Source organism: Ovis aries, chromosome 22 (genome assembly GCF_016772045.2).
Source record: "Ovis aries strain OAR_USU_Benz2616 breed Rambouillet chromosome 22, ARS-UI_Ramb_v3.0, whole genome shotgun sequence".
Lineage (NCBI taxonomy): Eukaryota > Metazoa > Chordata > Mammalia > Artiodactyla > Bovidae > Ovis > Ovis aries.
This window is the reverse complement of record NC_056075.1, coordinates 10,989,112-11,005,036: the sequence shown is the minus strand read 5'-3', so window position 1 is coordinate 11,005,036 and position 15,925 is coordinate 10,989,112. Positions and strand designations below refer to the sequence as shown.

Sequence of the window (15,925 nt, the reverse complement as noted above, 5' to 3'; positions counted from 1 at the left end):
TTTTTTACTGTTGTCTTTTTTCTCTATTCTCTCCTTTTCCCCAATTTAGCATGTATAATGCATGTAGTTAAAAATGCTTGAAACTCAGAATCAAGCTGTTTTAATGCAGAGGTTGACAGTACCTCCTGTTTACCCTTGACTGTGCAGACTTCACGTGGGTCCTCATGCTTGTTGACTTTGGACTCGGTGCTGCCCCGTCACGTTGCCACTTTGCACAGGTTGAGGCCATCCATAGATGCTGGAGGCCCAGCGGCCGCACGTTCCTCTGTTCAGTGAAGCAGAAACAGGGCTTCTTGGCAGCAGATTAGACTACAGAGACTGCTGTCACCGAGGCTTCCTTGGTAGCTCAGCTGGTAAACAATCTCTCTGCAATGCCAGAGACCCTGGTTTGATTCCTGGGTCGGCAAGATCCCCTGGTGAAGGGATAGGCTACTCACTCCAGTATTCATGGGCTTCCCTGATGGCTCAGATGGTGAAGAATCTGCCTGCAGTGTGGGGGACCAGGGTCCCCTGGGTTGGGAAGATCCCATGGAGGAGGGCACGGCAACCCACTCCAGTATTCTTGCCTGGAAAATCCCCATGGACAGAGGAGCCTGGCGGGCTGCAGTCCATGCGGTCGCAAGAGTTAGACTCGACTGAGTGACTAAGCACAGCAGGGCACTGCTATCACTAGGCCTTGGCAGGTGACTTTCTGGTGCCCAAGTGCGTCTTCCTCCCCCATTTGGATTTTTAGCATGAAGAAATCTCCTTTTTAGGTGTGTTTACTCACCAAGGTTATGACTGGTCATCTTGGTTGATTGCAAATGACAGGGAAGGCTTCTTTATTTCCTCTTCTGTGAAATTATGCATTTTGTAATTTTCCAAATAGTTTTAAGGCTCATAGCAAGTGCCTTCGTCAGCTTAAAAGGCAGTAAAGATTGCATAGGAATCAATTCAGAAAGAGTTGAAAGGAATCCTTACATGGAGAAAAGTACATTTATGAAAATAAGGCTTGTTCAGTTTACAGTAATACATGTGAGAGAGTGGGTTACAAAGTATGTTTTGTTTTTAGAGATAGAGTAATGAGCCAGGGAATAAGTGATAAGGAAAGGCACTAGTTAAGGGCTTCTTTACAAGTGATTGACTGGTTTAATCAGTTATCAGTGACCTTTTAAAGGAGCTTTTTCTGGTCTAAGGAAACCTTTTTTTTTTGGGGGGGGGGGTTGTTTTCTCTTGACATGAGAATTCTGGCTGCCTTGTTTGAAGACCAAGAATTTGAAGCAGAGTCAGAGAGACTCTTGCAACGGTCTTAACTTGGGCTGTTAGGACTTGTGCTAGTTTTGTGTGGCTACGAGAAAGAGTGGTAAGATCTGATGACTAAATTTGGGTCTTGTAGAGCTGGAGGGAGGTGAAGCTGAGGACAGATTGTATATCCCGGAGGCACAAGAGTGATTTCACTTCTTAATCATTACATCTGGATAAGACATCTCTGTTCATTTCATCTCAACGTGCTTGGTTTTCTCCCAAACTTCTCAAAAGATAAGAAGTCAATGAATTTAGGATTTCGCTTTCTGTCACCTCCCCTTACCCCTTTCTAGGCAATAGACATGTGACTTGTCTTTCTCCAGAGCCTTTTCTGAGGGCTGCCATTCCTGTCCATCACCGAAGCACCAGTTCAGTGTGGCCTTAGTAGTCCAAATCATATGGGGACAGTTGCAGACTCCCCTGCCACCCCCTTCCTCCCAATCTCTTCTCCATCTGACCAATGACTGCACACCCCCACCTCTCCTGACCCACCTGGCCCCATGGCATTTTTCAGGTCACTGCCCATGACTCACCTATTTGCACCTTTTCTTTCTTTATGCACATTTAGAAATCCACATACTCAAGGCGCTTACTGGGTACTCAAGGGCTCCCTTCTCCACCCTCCTGGGTGTGAAATCACCTCATATTTCGTCTTTCATCCCTCTGTGTTTCCACTCAGAGAAGACACAGAGCCAGGAAGAGAGGTTCTTTACAAGTTAGTGTGATTTTACAGGGACCTTTGTATAATTCTAAGTGGGATTGGGGTACCAACTATGGATTAGCACTACATTAATTGTTTGTGAGTTTTCTTCTTTGCCAAAGCACATTTTGACCACCTTTTCAAATGAAACAAGGCTATGTGTATGTAATGAGGCTAGTCAAAGACCTTTTCACTTTAGGAAGATATCACTAATGTCGAGGGGCTTCCTCAGCGGCTCAGGGGTAGAGAATCCATCTGCAATGCAAGAGACAAGGTTCTGATCCCTGAGTTGGGAAGATCCCTTGGAGGAGAAAATGGCAACCCACGCTAGTATTCTTGCCTGAAAAATCCCATGGACAGACGAGCCTGGCGGGCTACAGTCTATGGGGCCTCAAAGAGTAGGATATAACTGAGGCACATGTGGAAAAGGAACGGCAGCCCACTCCAGTATTCTTGCCTGGAGAATTCCAGGGACGGAGGAGCCTGGTGGGCTGCTGTCCATAGGGTCGCACAGAGTCGGACACGACTGAAGCAACTTGGCAGCAGCCGCAGAGGCACATGAGCACCTTTAATGTCAAGGGAAAATAATGTTAAAAAAAAAAAGGTAGAAGCCAGTTATGTGAGAAACAAATCATTTGATGGATTATCATTTAATAACATTTGTTATAGAGACTGCTGTGTTATCTTCCTTAATGCCTACTGTTTTGAATAACATGGGCTGCTTTGAGAATGTTCACCGGAGAGAAATAAATTTAAGTGTGTGTCTGACAAGGTTCTTCTTACCAAATAGGAACTCCTTCCCTGACCTCAGCTTGTGGTTTTGATCTTGGTTAGAGCACACATTTCCTAGAAGCTTTGCTCCTCCATTGCTCCTCATCTTTCTAATCGTTGATGAAGAGATAAGAGAAAGCTGAGTGCCAACACTGTCTAGCTTCTTCATACAGATGGAAGCCTAGTTGATACGAAGGTGGGGAATTCTTGGTCCTCTATCAAGTCAGTATTATAAGCATTGTGTTGGCCTAGATCTGTAGCAGCCAACGTGATGTGGCAGCTGGAAACTTAAAGACATGCTCCTTGCAGAAGTGGGATTGAATGTATCGGTGCTTGGCAAATGTACGGCCAAGATGATTGATGTTTCTTTGCTTCTGTTTTGCCAAGGGCTCCAGGCACTTGGCACATGTTTGATAGCCATCCAGTGCACGGCTCTGAAATGCAAACTCCTGGCCACACAGCTGAATTCTGCTCAGGAGCATTGCCCACCCGCTGGTGAATGCCGTGGTGGCCTTTTGTTTGCAGCTGGACCAGAATACTTTGGGGGGCACCAATCCTGCCTGAATTCCAGCATCAAATGGTGGTTGTGCAGGCCATATATTCCCTACACTGTCCTCACTGAAGCAGAGCTTTCAAACAGTTCATGATCTGGGCTGTGTGAATAGCCAGCCTAGACAACTGAAATGAGAAGCAGCACAGGAAGGATCACCTTGACTTCATTCATTTTTCAATCTCAATAAATACTTACTGGGGACCCGTTATATATTAGGCATGTTCTAGGTGCTGGAAATCCAGCAGTGGATAAAATAGGCAAGATTCCCTCCTGCTCATAGAGCTTATGGCTTCGTAGTGAAGGCAAACAATAAAAAAATTAATGAATGCAGCAGCTTCAAAGAATGGTAAATGTGCTATGAAGAAGATGAAAGAGCCTGATTTAATAGAGTTACTAGAGGTTGGGGGACAAGGGAGGTCATGCATTGTTATGGTGGGGAAGGGCTCTCTTAGAAAGAGACATTTGACCTGAGATCTGAATGACAAGAAGAGGCCACCTTTTAAAGACCATGGGGTTGGAAAGGGATTCCAGGCAAGAAAGAGCAGTTGCAAAGGCCCAGAGGCAAACATGAGTTTAGCATGTTCAGAGAAAGAAGACGTGGGAAGCTGCTTTAGCAAGACTGAGGGGATGAGTGGCAAGAGGTGACAAATTGAAGCTTTAAAGGGGGTCCTTCAAGGCCTTGTGTATTGTAAGGAGAATCAGTGGTATTCTCAGGTCAATGGAGAAAACCACTGGAGAGTTTAAGAAGCCGCTGGGGGCGGGGGGTGGGGGGCCAGGGGTTGGTCTGATAAAGGGTGCTGCCTTCCATTCAGTTGTACATGTATAGTGCCATCTAAAAAGCCCTCCAAGGGACTTGCCTGGCAGTCCAGGGATTAGGACTCCGAACTTCCATTGTTAGGGGACGTGGGTTTGATCCCTGGTTGGGGAACTAAGATTTCCCACATACTATGTAGCATGGCAAAATAATAATTAAATAAAAAATGAAAAGACTTCCAAAATGTGTCACAGTGCCTCCTGTAAGAATGCTCTTGAGAATGTTAGTCTTACAACACAGTTTTTCTTGTGAGGGACGGAAGAGATACTACAGTGGTTAAGAGTCACTCTGTCTGAATTTCAGCCTCAAATTGAATTTGCGGGGACTCTGGAGCCAGCACTCCAGGCAGGATTTAAACACCTGTGTGACCTGTGGTAAGTCGTTTGTTAACTTCTGTGTGCCTCTGTTTCCCCATCTTTACAATGGCGCTAGTAGTTGGCACTCCCTTTAGTCATCATAGCGAAGAGTAAATAAATGACGCCCAAGCATGCAATAAACACTAGGTAAGCGTCACTACTACTACTGTTAGGAAAACGTGTATGGCTTTAGTCTAGTTGGTTTATCATTATCTTATGGACATTACAAATAATGTATTTGGCCACTGTTCAGTCGCTTAGTTGTGCCCAACACTTTGTGACCCCATGGACTGCAGCATGCCAGGCTTCCCTGTCCTTCACCATCTCCTGGAGCTTGCTCAAACTTGTGTCCATTGAGTCGGTGATGCCATCCAACCATCTCGTCCTCTGTTGTCCCCTGCTCCTCCTGCCTTCAATCGTTCCCAGCATCACGGTCTTTTCTAATGAGTCAGCTGTTTGCATCAGGTAGCCAAAGTATTGGAGCTTCAGCTTCAGGCTAGTTTTCCTTTATTTTCTACGTCTAGAAATTTTAAGGCCTGCTTTTGTGACCTCCCCATAGGAAGTGGATTGACTTTATCTGTGTCAACATTCTCCCTCATTTTATTTTATACTTTTGCCTTAGTCTTTCCTTTTTATATCTTATCCTTTAAAAATAAAATGTTCAGATGTTTTATAGACATTTTACATATTATATGTATTTGATAAAAACGTGGTAGATGGTACAGTTTTGCAACTTAATTTGTTCATGTAACTATATATCTGGAACACTTCCCTTGTCAGTAATTATACTTCAGCCAATGGTATATGAATTAGAGATCATAGCTCATGTAATTAATCTCAGTCAGTCGAACTAGAAATGTTGCTGTATTTTTACTGGGTATAATAGTAATACTTGTTTCCTATTAAATTTTCAGATAGTACAGAAGTAGATAAAATGAAAATTGTACTTCTAGTTTTATCTTATGTAGGCTGTGTGCCTTTATAAATTTACGATTTTGGCAGAATAATTACGTAGTTCGCATACATACGTAAAATATAATTCTGACCTCCATAGGAAAAAGTTACTTTACATCTTATTAGAAAGTGTCTTCTTTAAGAGAAACATTCTCTTAATGAAATCTTTTTTTTTTTTTTTTAATCTCTTTCTGATGTCTGTCCTGGTCTAATCCTAAATCAGGAGCTGCACACAGGATAGCAATAGCATTTAATAGGATGTGTACTAGGTTAGGAGTCAGGAGACCTGGAGAAAATGTTTATCAACATGGCACATGGCCAAACAGGGCAATTCTGAACAGACACAGAGTGTGTATGTTCTTTAACTAAAGTGCAGATTGGAGGTAGAGACACACAGGCCTCCTCTCCCTCAGTTCCCCTCCCTCCCCAGCTCACAAAGTGTTAGAACCTTCTGGGAATTCAGTGCTCAGCCTCCCTGACACGCAGCTGCAACCATGAAAGGAGTTTACTTCCTGTCCAGAAAGGTAAGCACAGAACCATGCTTTTCTCAGCTCTTTCTGAATCCCTGAGCTCCTTGCAGGTGGACCAGGCTCCTTAAGACACTGCTCTGTGGCTTATATGACTAGACAGGTCCAAGCTTTAGGGACGATGGTGTTGGCAAGTTGGCCAATGTCTCCAGGGTTGTCTCCAGGATTATGTAGTCGAGAGCCCGATAGCGTCTGTTCTTATCTCACTAATGGTTCTAAATTGCTGTGTGATATCTACAAGTCTGCTTTGTTGAGCATCAGCTTTTCCATTCTGAAAAATGAGGGTCTTGAGCCACATCAGGGGCCGATCATGTCAGGTCCTAAGTTTTGGGGCACAGAGTTGTTAGCATCTCCAGATTTTTAAAGCAAACCAAGAAATCTGGATCGTTGTGGAATTGTCTGGGTTTTAACTATTGGAAACTGGTTCTAATTTCTAAAAAATCAGCATGAGGATCAAACAGGTCGTATTGGGAGACTGTTTGTGGCCCATGGATGCCAGGCGATCGTGCACGTCTCATCCAGTGATTCCAGGGGTCTCCTTCGAACTCTTGATCTGTGGTTTCTGTCTTCTACATGTGCTTGATTCAGTTTAACATTGAACTGCCTTCCCTTCCAAAATTCAAACTCCAGAGAACCTGAATAAGGGGTGGGATAAGAGAGTGGGCCTATGTGGGATTTTCCTGTATCCAGTGGCGTAAGAATGTGGATAAGTGGGGCAAGGAGGCATTATATGGTTTCCTCTGTGCAACTCTATGCTTCCCAGGTGGCGCTAGTGATAGAGAACCCACTTGCCAATGCAGGAGACAGAAGGGATATGAGTTCCATCCCTGAATCTGGAAGATCCCCTGGAGGAGGGCATAACAACCCACTCCAGTATTCTTGCCTGGAGAATCCCATGGACAGAGGAGCCTGGTGGGCTATAATCCATGGGTCGCACAGAGCCGGACATGACTGAAGCAACTTAACACTAAACTATGCCACTGTGCGCACAGCTTTCTTTGAGAGAGTGACCCATTCTCATTGAGTGAGGAAATAGGGAAGTAAAACACGATCCTCTAAATTTTCTTAGTCCTGAGAGTTACCGTTGTTACAGAGGTGAGAACCAATCAGAAACATTCTTTCATGTTTGGTAGTGGTGATGAGAATAATTGTAATTTATACTTTTTTTTTTTTTTCGCTCCAGAACACTTTTTTCTTTATAATGGATTGATTATAACCCCTAGTTTCTGATACAGTATCAAAGTGGACTTATGCAGAGTGCATGTTCTCTTGTATTTTATGTTGCTTATGTTACTTATTTATAATATTTTATTCCTTTTGCCTATTTATCCATCCTTAATCCAACTCTCTTTTTCCCTCTCAATATCTTAATGCCACCAATCAGGTTAAAGGTAGCTCCTAAATTTCTTGCCACTTGAATAATAAATACTTAAATCACTAAGAAAACTTTTGCTTAGAATTGATCATATTCTTTTGGAACTGAAAATGGAGTCCGACTGCTGCTCGAGCCAGTAGAGAGGCCAGATTGGTGAAAAGGAGAGTTTGCTGTATTTTGGATGCCAGCAATTGGGGAGGAGGGCCAACTTCAGTCCAAAGGCTGATTCCCTCCACCCAACTGACAACCAGTGGGCAAAAGCTGTGATAGCCACAGGGAGAGGGCTACATGCAGAAACAGCACCGTCGGCTCTGACAGTCATTTTGAAATAGATCATCGGTGGTCTAATCCGCTCATTTTGATTGTTTTGGGTAAAGTTAGTCTTCAGTTCCAGGGCTGGTTTGTTTTCAATTCCTTGAGGCCAGTTCTCAGAACTGTAGCAGCGTATGTTATGGCTGCAGCCTGGTCATCATGCAGTTAACTTCTTCCACATGGTGAGCGTTTTAGTATCTACAGGGCAGCTCACAGGATATGGCTCAGAATATTATCTTTAGCCCTTGAGGAGAAACTAAAGGTCCTTGACTTTGCTTGATGACTAAACTATTATTATTTGGTCTCCTTTGATTGTTTTCTTTTGTCCTACATTTTCTCACTTTGATTAAACATATTCTTTGGCAAAAGTTTTTCCACAGACAAAAGGCAGGCGGAGGACGTGGAGGGCAAAGACCATAGGGTCTTGCTTCATTTCATTTTTGCTTTTAACAAAAAGTTTAACCCCACATCGTTGCCAACCACCCTCACTTTACAACATTGGTTCAACCAGAGAGCTCTCCTGAGAGCCCTTCATGAAGGTGGGGAGTGGGACAGTTCACAGAGTTCTATGGAAATGCTTGAGGGTGCTAGTCTCTTCTGGGCCTAGAAATTTGCTTCCATTCAGTTCAGTTCAGTTCAGTTGCTCGATTGTGTCCGACTCTTTGCGACCCCATGAAACCACAGCATGCCAGGCTTCCCTGTCCATAACCAACTCCTGGAGTCCACCCAAACTCATGTCTATTGAGTTGGTGATGCCATCCAATCATCTCATCCTCTGTCATCCCCTTCTTCTCCTGCCCTCAATCTTTCCCAGCATCAGGATCTTTTCAAATAAGTCAGCTCTTCGCGTCAGGTGGCCAAAGTATTGGAGTTTCAGCTTCAACACCAGTCCTTCCAATGAACACCCAGGACTGATCTCCTTCAGAATGGACTGGTTGGATCTCCTTACAGTCCAAGGGACTCTCAAGAGTCTTCTCCAACACCACAGTTCAAAAGCATCAATTCTTCGGTGCTCAGCTTTCTTTATAGTCCAACTCTCACATCCATACATGACCACTGGAAAAACCATAGCCTTGACTAGACGGACCTTTGTTGGCAAAGTAATGTCTCTGTTTTTTACTATGCTGTTTAGGTTAACTATAACTTTGATTTCAAGGAGTAAGCCTCTTTTAATTTCAAGAACTTTGCTTACTGGTGTTCTAACTTGGCTGCTATGAGAATGACTGATCTGGAGAATGCAAACAACCATTAGTTACAAAACCAGAGGGACTAGTTACATTTTCAGTGTTTTGCTCTTTTTTATTTTTTCCTTTTCTAACTCCACAAAGATTGAGAAATAGAAGTTTGCGAATATCTTAGAAGATACTCCCCCTTCACTTCTTGTGTGCTGGATCTCTTTGATCACGTTTCCTTCCTCCAACTAGGTAGCCACTGTCTTATGTTTTGTGGAACTTACTTCCTTGTTTTTCTTTATAGGTTTATCATTTTGTCTACATCTCTAAATGATACAATTTAGTTTTAATTTTATGAAATTCATGAGGGTGAAATACCACGGTGCATATTATCTGGGGACTTGTTTCTTTCACTTATTGTTAGGTTTCTGAGATTCATCTGTATGGGTGCATGTTTCATTGCAACTTGGTATTCCTTTGTTCCAATTACTGATATTAATAGACATCTGGACTTTTCCAGTTTGGGGTTTTCACAAAAGAGGCTGCATAAACACTCTCATACACGTGCTCTCATACATTTGTATATGCATTTCTGTCGATAAACACTTAGGAAAGGTCATGTGGAAATCCTGTCTTTAACTTTATTAGATAATGCCAAGTGGTTTTCCAAAATATTTGTATCCATTTACACTTCCACCAGTAGTAAATGAGAGTTCTCATTGCTCTACATCCTTGCCAACACTTGAGATCACCAGTCTTTTAAAATTTTTTGTCAGTGCGGTGCATGTATGTTGGTATCTCATTGTGTGTATGTGTGTTTGTGTTTAATTAATAGACTTTCTTAGAGCAGTTTTAGGTTTATAAAAATTGAAGAGAAAATATTGAGTTTCCATATACTCTTTCTCTGGCCCCGCATGTTTTCCCCTTTTATTAACATGTTGCATTGATGTGGTATATTCAATACAATTGATGAACCAGTATTGATATGTTATTATTATGATTATGATTACTGGGTCAGGAAGATCCCCTGGAGAAGGAAACAGCAGTCCACTCCAGTATTCATGCCTGGAGAATCCTAAGGACAGAGGAGCCTGACAGGTTACAGTCCAAAGCATTGCAAAGAGTTGAACACGACTGAAGCGATTTACCAAAGTTCATAGCTTACATTAGGGCTCACATTTATCTCGTGTTTTAATTTGTATGTTTCACTGCAGATAACGTTGAGCATCTTGTCATGTATTCATTGGCCATTGGATTTCTATTTGCGTGGATTGTCTGTGCAAGTCCGTTTTCTATTGTATTGTCCTTTTAATCATATTGATTAATAGGAATTTCTTTTATATTCTTGATATAAACCCGTTGTGAGTTATATATGTTGCAGATATAGTCTGTTTTCTGTCTTGTCTTTTAACTCTTTAATCATATCTTCTGATTTATGAATTTTAATGCAGTTAAATGAATCAGTGTCTTCCCTTTGTGCTTAAGGCTTTTGAGCTCTGTTTAAGCATTCTTTCCTTACCTCCAACTCATGAAGATATTATATTCCTAAAGCTTAATCATTTTGCCTTTCATGTTTTTGAATTGACTTTTGTAAATGATGTGAGATTGGGAGCTGTGAGGATTTTCATTAACTTTGTTGGATACTCAAATGTGGGACATGTTTTTATAGTGTTTTTTCATCATGTATTTCCTCCTGTTTCCTCTGTTATGGGGACACCTATTATTTGACTATTTAATTTTCAGAACCAATGTAATTTTTTTATTCTTTCTCTCTAATAGTCTCTATCTTTGTGTTTTTGTCTACTTTCTGGGGTATTTCTGCAACTTTATCTTCCAATCCGTCCATAAAATCTTTAATTCCAAGAGTCATATTTTAATTCCAAGAGTTCTTTTTATAGCCTACCATTTCATGCTTCATTTTTACAGTTTTCTTTAACTTTTTGAAGATATTAACTAAGCTTTTTTTTTTTTTTTTTAATTCTTTCCTGACCTTTCCTTTTCTTTCATGCCCTCAATTGTCATAAGGGTCCTTGTTCCTCTGAGTTGATTTCTCCATCCCGCTCCTGATTCCCTCTATCCTAGCTTATACTAGAGGCTTTCATTATCTGTGATCTGTGGTTGTCCATTCAAGAATGAGGTGCTAGAAAGCTGATTAGATGGAAGAACTGGTGAACTGGCGAGCCGCATCGTGAAGAGGGGCTGTGAATCCAGCACTTTGGTTGGGTATAGTTCCTGCGTCTCCCAAGTTAGTACCTTTGCTCTCAGTGTGGTCAGTTTCTCCAAAGATATATCTCAGTCTTTTGCCCCGATATTAGAAGATTGGCTGGTGGTGTTCTGGGAGTTAAATGAAGCCCAGGTTTTGGGACAGAGTGTTTCACCTTTCAGTATGGTTTTCATTTAACCTGTCTGTTCCATATTGGGCTTCACCTTCCCCTTACACCCACAAGTGTATCTGCAGTTTCCAGTATCATAGTGTGCAGTATTTCCAGAGTAAACACCTATTTTTTTTCTCCAGAGAAGGGCAGACCAATTTTCTCATGGTGTGAGGGGGAGAACTTTTAAAGAAAGTTTTATTGAAGTATCAGCATGCTCAGTTGCTCAGTTGTGTCTGACTCTTTGCTACCCCATGGACAGAGTCCATGGGATTTCCCAGGCAGAGTACTGGAGTGGATTGCCATTTCCTACTCCAGGGATTGAAGTATATAGTTGATTTACAATGTTATATTAAAATTTCTGCTGTATTGCAAAGTGATTCAGTAATATATATATATATGTTCTTTTTCATATTCTTTTCCACTGTGATGTCTCACAGGATACTGAGTATAGTCCCCTGTGCTGTACAATAGAATCTTGTTGTTTAAATCTGATCCTATTTATAAAATGGTTTGCATTTGCTAGTCGCAGACTCCCGATCTATCCCTGTCCTAACCCTCTCCACCCTGACAGCCACGGGTCTATTCTCTGTGTCTGTGAGTCTGTTTCTCTTCTGTAGACAGCTTTATTTCTGTATTTTAGATTCCACATATAAGTGATATCTTACGGTATTTGTCTTTTTCTGACTTACTTCAGTCTCTAAGTCCATCCATGTTGCAAATGACATTGATTCTGGGGTGGGTGGGGAGGAGGAGAACTTTTAAAGACTTTCTGTCTATCCTATTCGTAACCACATTTGCTGCCTCTGAGAAGTCCACTGTTCCTCCATTTCTGACTCTTTCTGTGATTCTGCAATTGGCTTACTCCTTATTGTATTCCTTCCCTGCTGGCTTAGGTTTCAGCATTCTCTGGCTAAGTCCTATACCGTCTGTTCATTTATTTCCCAGCTTCCAGTGTTTGGTTCACATTTCTTATCTGCTGTCATCATCTCTCCTGTTCACTTTATCTTAGTGACTTGTTTCTTTTTTTTATCCCTTTACTATCAGTGGCATTTTAGGAGAGAGCAAAGATAAACGTTTATGTTCAATCTATAGTAAATTGGAGTCTGAATGTACCACAGTTTATCCAGCTGATTCCCTGCAAATAGGAACTACTTCCAGTGTGTTTGTAGTTATAAATAGTGCAAATGCACCTTTATCCAAATATACTAGAGCATTTAGGGGAGTGTTACTATATGACAGATTCCTAAATAAATGTAGAAGTACTGGGTTAGAAGTTAAGTTCATTTAAACTTTTGTTAGACGATGCAAAATATCATTCCAAAAAAACTGAACCAACTAATATCCTATCAACAGTGTAAGATAGAACATATGTTTTTGTTAATGAACTAGCTATATATGTCCTCTTTGATTCTTGACTGATTGGTTTCTTTGTCAGATTTAAAACATTTGCTTTATGTAATAATTCTGGCAGACTTCCGTATTATATAATTGAAAAACCTGATCCCAAACATTGCTGTTAACAGTTCTTTAAGAAAAGAAAAAATAGTGTGTGGGTGATTGAATTCGTTTGCTGACAGGAATGGAGCCAATATAGTTACTTGGATTTTTTTATTTCTACTGTATTTCTGTAGCTCTCAATGCTTCAATTTCCCAGGCATCCAAAACTTTTAGCATTAGGGGAAATGGATTGATTGGTACTAGTCTGTTTTGACAAAATTACTTTAGTGAGAACCCTGCATTTAAAATACCTGCTGTATGTTACAGACTCATTCTTCTGAACCTCCTGCTGCTGCTGATTGCTGGCTCATCTGATTATTTGAGTGTTTAAGCCCATAAAACATTGGTGGTGCTTCCCTGGTGGCTCAGACAGTAAAGAATATGCCTCCAACACGGAAGACCTGGGGTCGCTTCCTGGATAGGGAAGATCCCCTGGAGGAGGGCATGGCAACCTGCTCTAGTATTCTTGCCTGGAGAATTCCATGGACAGAGGAGCCTGGTGGGCTACAGTCCACGGGGTCTCAAAGGATTGGAGAGGACTGAGAGACTAAGCACGGCACAGTTACACAGCACAGTATAACTATATGGGATGGGGAGCCAAGCTGAGGAATTGAAAAGATGAATTTGACATCAAAAAACTAATCAGGAGCTTGGGTGCAAATAATGGAAATAAAAGTCAGTGTGACTATAAGCAAAAAGCTAATTCATTTATTTACTGAACAGAGAGCTCCAAGGGTGGGATTTAGTTATGGCTGATTCAAATGTTTACACAGTTTCAGAAATATGTATTTATCTCACTCCTTCTCTTTCCTGGGTTGACTTCATTTTAGGTGGGGTGTCTCCCAGTGGAGACAAAAATGGCCACCAGCTGCTCAATGTATCCATTCTATGACTTGGAACCCCACGCAAAGAAGGCACTTCTTCCCAATTGTTCCAGCAAATGCTGCAAGGCTGACTCTTACTGGCCTAGTTTGGTTCATAAGTCTCTGAATGAATCGTTGTGCCTCTAACCAGCCATGCCTCTCCAGGAACCTGTAGGTTCCCAAAGCACGTGATCTGAGAATGGGTAAGGTTCCTGATGGAAAACTGAGATGCTGTGCTCTAAGTGATTTGGCCTGGATGCTGGGCAGAAAAAAAAAGAAAAAACAAGAGATGACCATTACTTCCTCTGTTTTCCTCACTAATCATCTGAGGCTTAAATGCAGTAATAGTTATGAATAGAGAGTCCATTGCACTGTACAACAAATTAAGTTATTCTTTTATTTTATGGATGTTCAACCATGACAAAGTAGTACAGACTTACTAAAATAAATTATTTATAGATAATTTTTGCAAATTCATTTAGGCATGGCTGGGTTGTGCCCACTCTTGTGCCTAAACTGTTCTTCTCTCTCAGGCCACGTAAGATAAAGGATGACTTCAAGAGAAAATCAATAATAACCTTTAGTGGATAATCTATATACATTTATCATCATCTTTATAGAGTCTTATTTAAAGTGCCTTGGTCAATGAGGTACTAATCATGATGGATTGTTCTATTTTGCTATATTATGGTTATGGTCAATTAAGATATGTGCAGCTTTAAAAACATTAAAACTGACCTTTTGTTCTTTTTTAAGTGTGACACCACAAACAGATGAAGCCAGTGGGAGAACATGGATATCATGTTAGCAGCAAAGTGTGACAGCATCTCCCACGTATCTTCCCTCTTGGTCTGGGAAACCTATTTTGATACAATAAGTCCCCGCATACACATGTTCTGAGAGCTCATTCATAAGTCCAGTTTGTTTCTAAGTCCAGCAAAGTTAGCCTAGGTACCCAGTTAACACAATCAGCTCTATGTGCTGTGTTTATAATGCTTTTCATACAATAATACCGAAAAAACACAGAAAATAGACATTTTTAATCTTACAGTACGTAACCTTGAAATGTACAGTGGTGCAGTAGAACAGCTGGCACACAGGGGCTGGCATCGAGTGAACGGGCAAGAAGAGCTACTGACTAGGGGAGGGAGAGGAGGTGGGAGTTGGCAGAGCTGAGGGACTGTCAGCAGTTGGAGACGGAGGGTGAGCTGCAATTGACTCACGCCTAATGTTAAGGGGATGCATGTTTACAACTTTGAAAGTTGGCAACTTGAATGTTCATAGGTGGAGGACTTATTATATTATCTATGAATTGGTCTAAACTTTTCCTGACTATTTCTACTTCAGTTGGTTTTGCCTCTGGAGATATTTTGTAAAATTTTTATGGGTCACAGTGATACTCTTATTGATGTTGAACAGGCCTTCTTTGTGGATTGTATTGAAAGTGCAACTCTTTGCACCCCCCCCCCACCATTTCCCATTTTCTCTTTAAAAATTGTTCAGTGGAGAATAGCCCACCGCTATCTCTGGATGAAAACATGAACACTTTCTATAACTTTCTGTTCATTCTCGGTCACTTCAAGTCCCACCATCTCAATTCAGAAATTAGAATATCTATAGGAAAAGGAGTATGTCAAGGCTGTATATTGTCACTCTGCTTATTTAACTTATATGCAGAGTATATCATGAGAAATGCTGGGCTGGAAGAAACACAAGCTGGAATCAAGATTTCTGGGAGAAACATCAATAACCTCAGATACGCAGATGACACCACCCTTATGGCAGAAAGTGAAGAGGAACTAAAAAGCCTCTGATGAAAGTGAAAGAGGAGAGTGAAAAAGTTGGCTTAAAGCTCAATATTCAGAAAACGAAGATCATGGCATCTGGTCCCATCACTTCATGGGAAATAGATAGGGAAACAGTAGAAACAGTGTCAGACTTTATTTTTTTGGGCTCCAAAATCACTGCAGATGGTGACTGCAGCCATGAAATTAAAAGACACTTACTCCTTGGGAGAAAAGTTATGACCAACCTAGACAGCAAACTAAAAAGCAGAGACATTACTTTGCCAACAAAGGTCCATCTAGTCAAGGCTATGGTTTTTCCTGTGGTCATGTATGGATGTTAGAGTTGGACTATGAAGAAAGTTGAGCACTAAGGAATCGATGCTTTTGAACTGTGGTATTGGAGAAGACGCTTGAGAGTCCCTTGGTCTGCAAAGAGATCCAACCAGTCCATCTTAAAGGAAATCAGTCCTGGGTGTTCATTGAAGGGACTGATGTTGAAGCTGAAACTCCAATATTTTGGCCACCTGATGCGGAGAGCTGACTTATTTGAAAAGACCCTGATGCTGGGAAAGATTGAGGGCAGGA

At 41.4% G+C, this 15,925-nt stretch overlaps 1 protein-coding gene across 30 annotated transcripts in view; it reads left to right on the top strand.

The window, feature by feature from the left end:
* Nucleotides 1-15,925, top strand: part of SLC16A12 (solute carrier family 16 member 12) — a 102,788-nt gene that overhangs the window by 27,198 nt on the left and 59,665 nt on the right. For 10 of the 30 annotated variants that reach the window (XM_060404981.1, XM_060404973.1, XM_060404980.1 and 7 more), the window contains one exon: nucleotides 4,426-4,496. The exons of 13 other annotated variants lie outside the window; for them this stretch is intronic. The gene's annotated coding sequence lies outside the window, so the exon portion shown is untranslated. Of the gene's footprint in view, nucleotides 1-4,425; nucleotides 4,497-13,520; nucleotides 13,757-15,925 lie in introns of all 30 variants that reach the window. 7 more of the 30 variants (XM_060404974.1, XM_060404970.1, XM_060404984.1 and 4 more) reach the window with 1 other exon arrangement.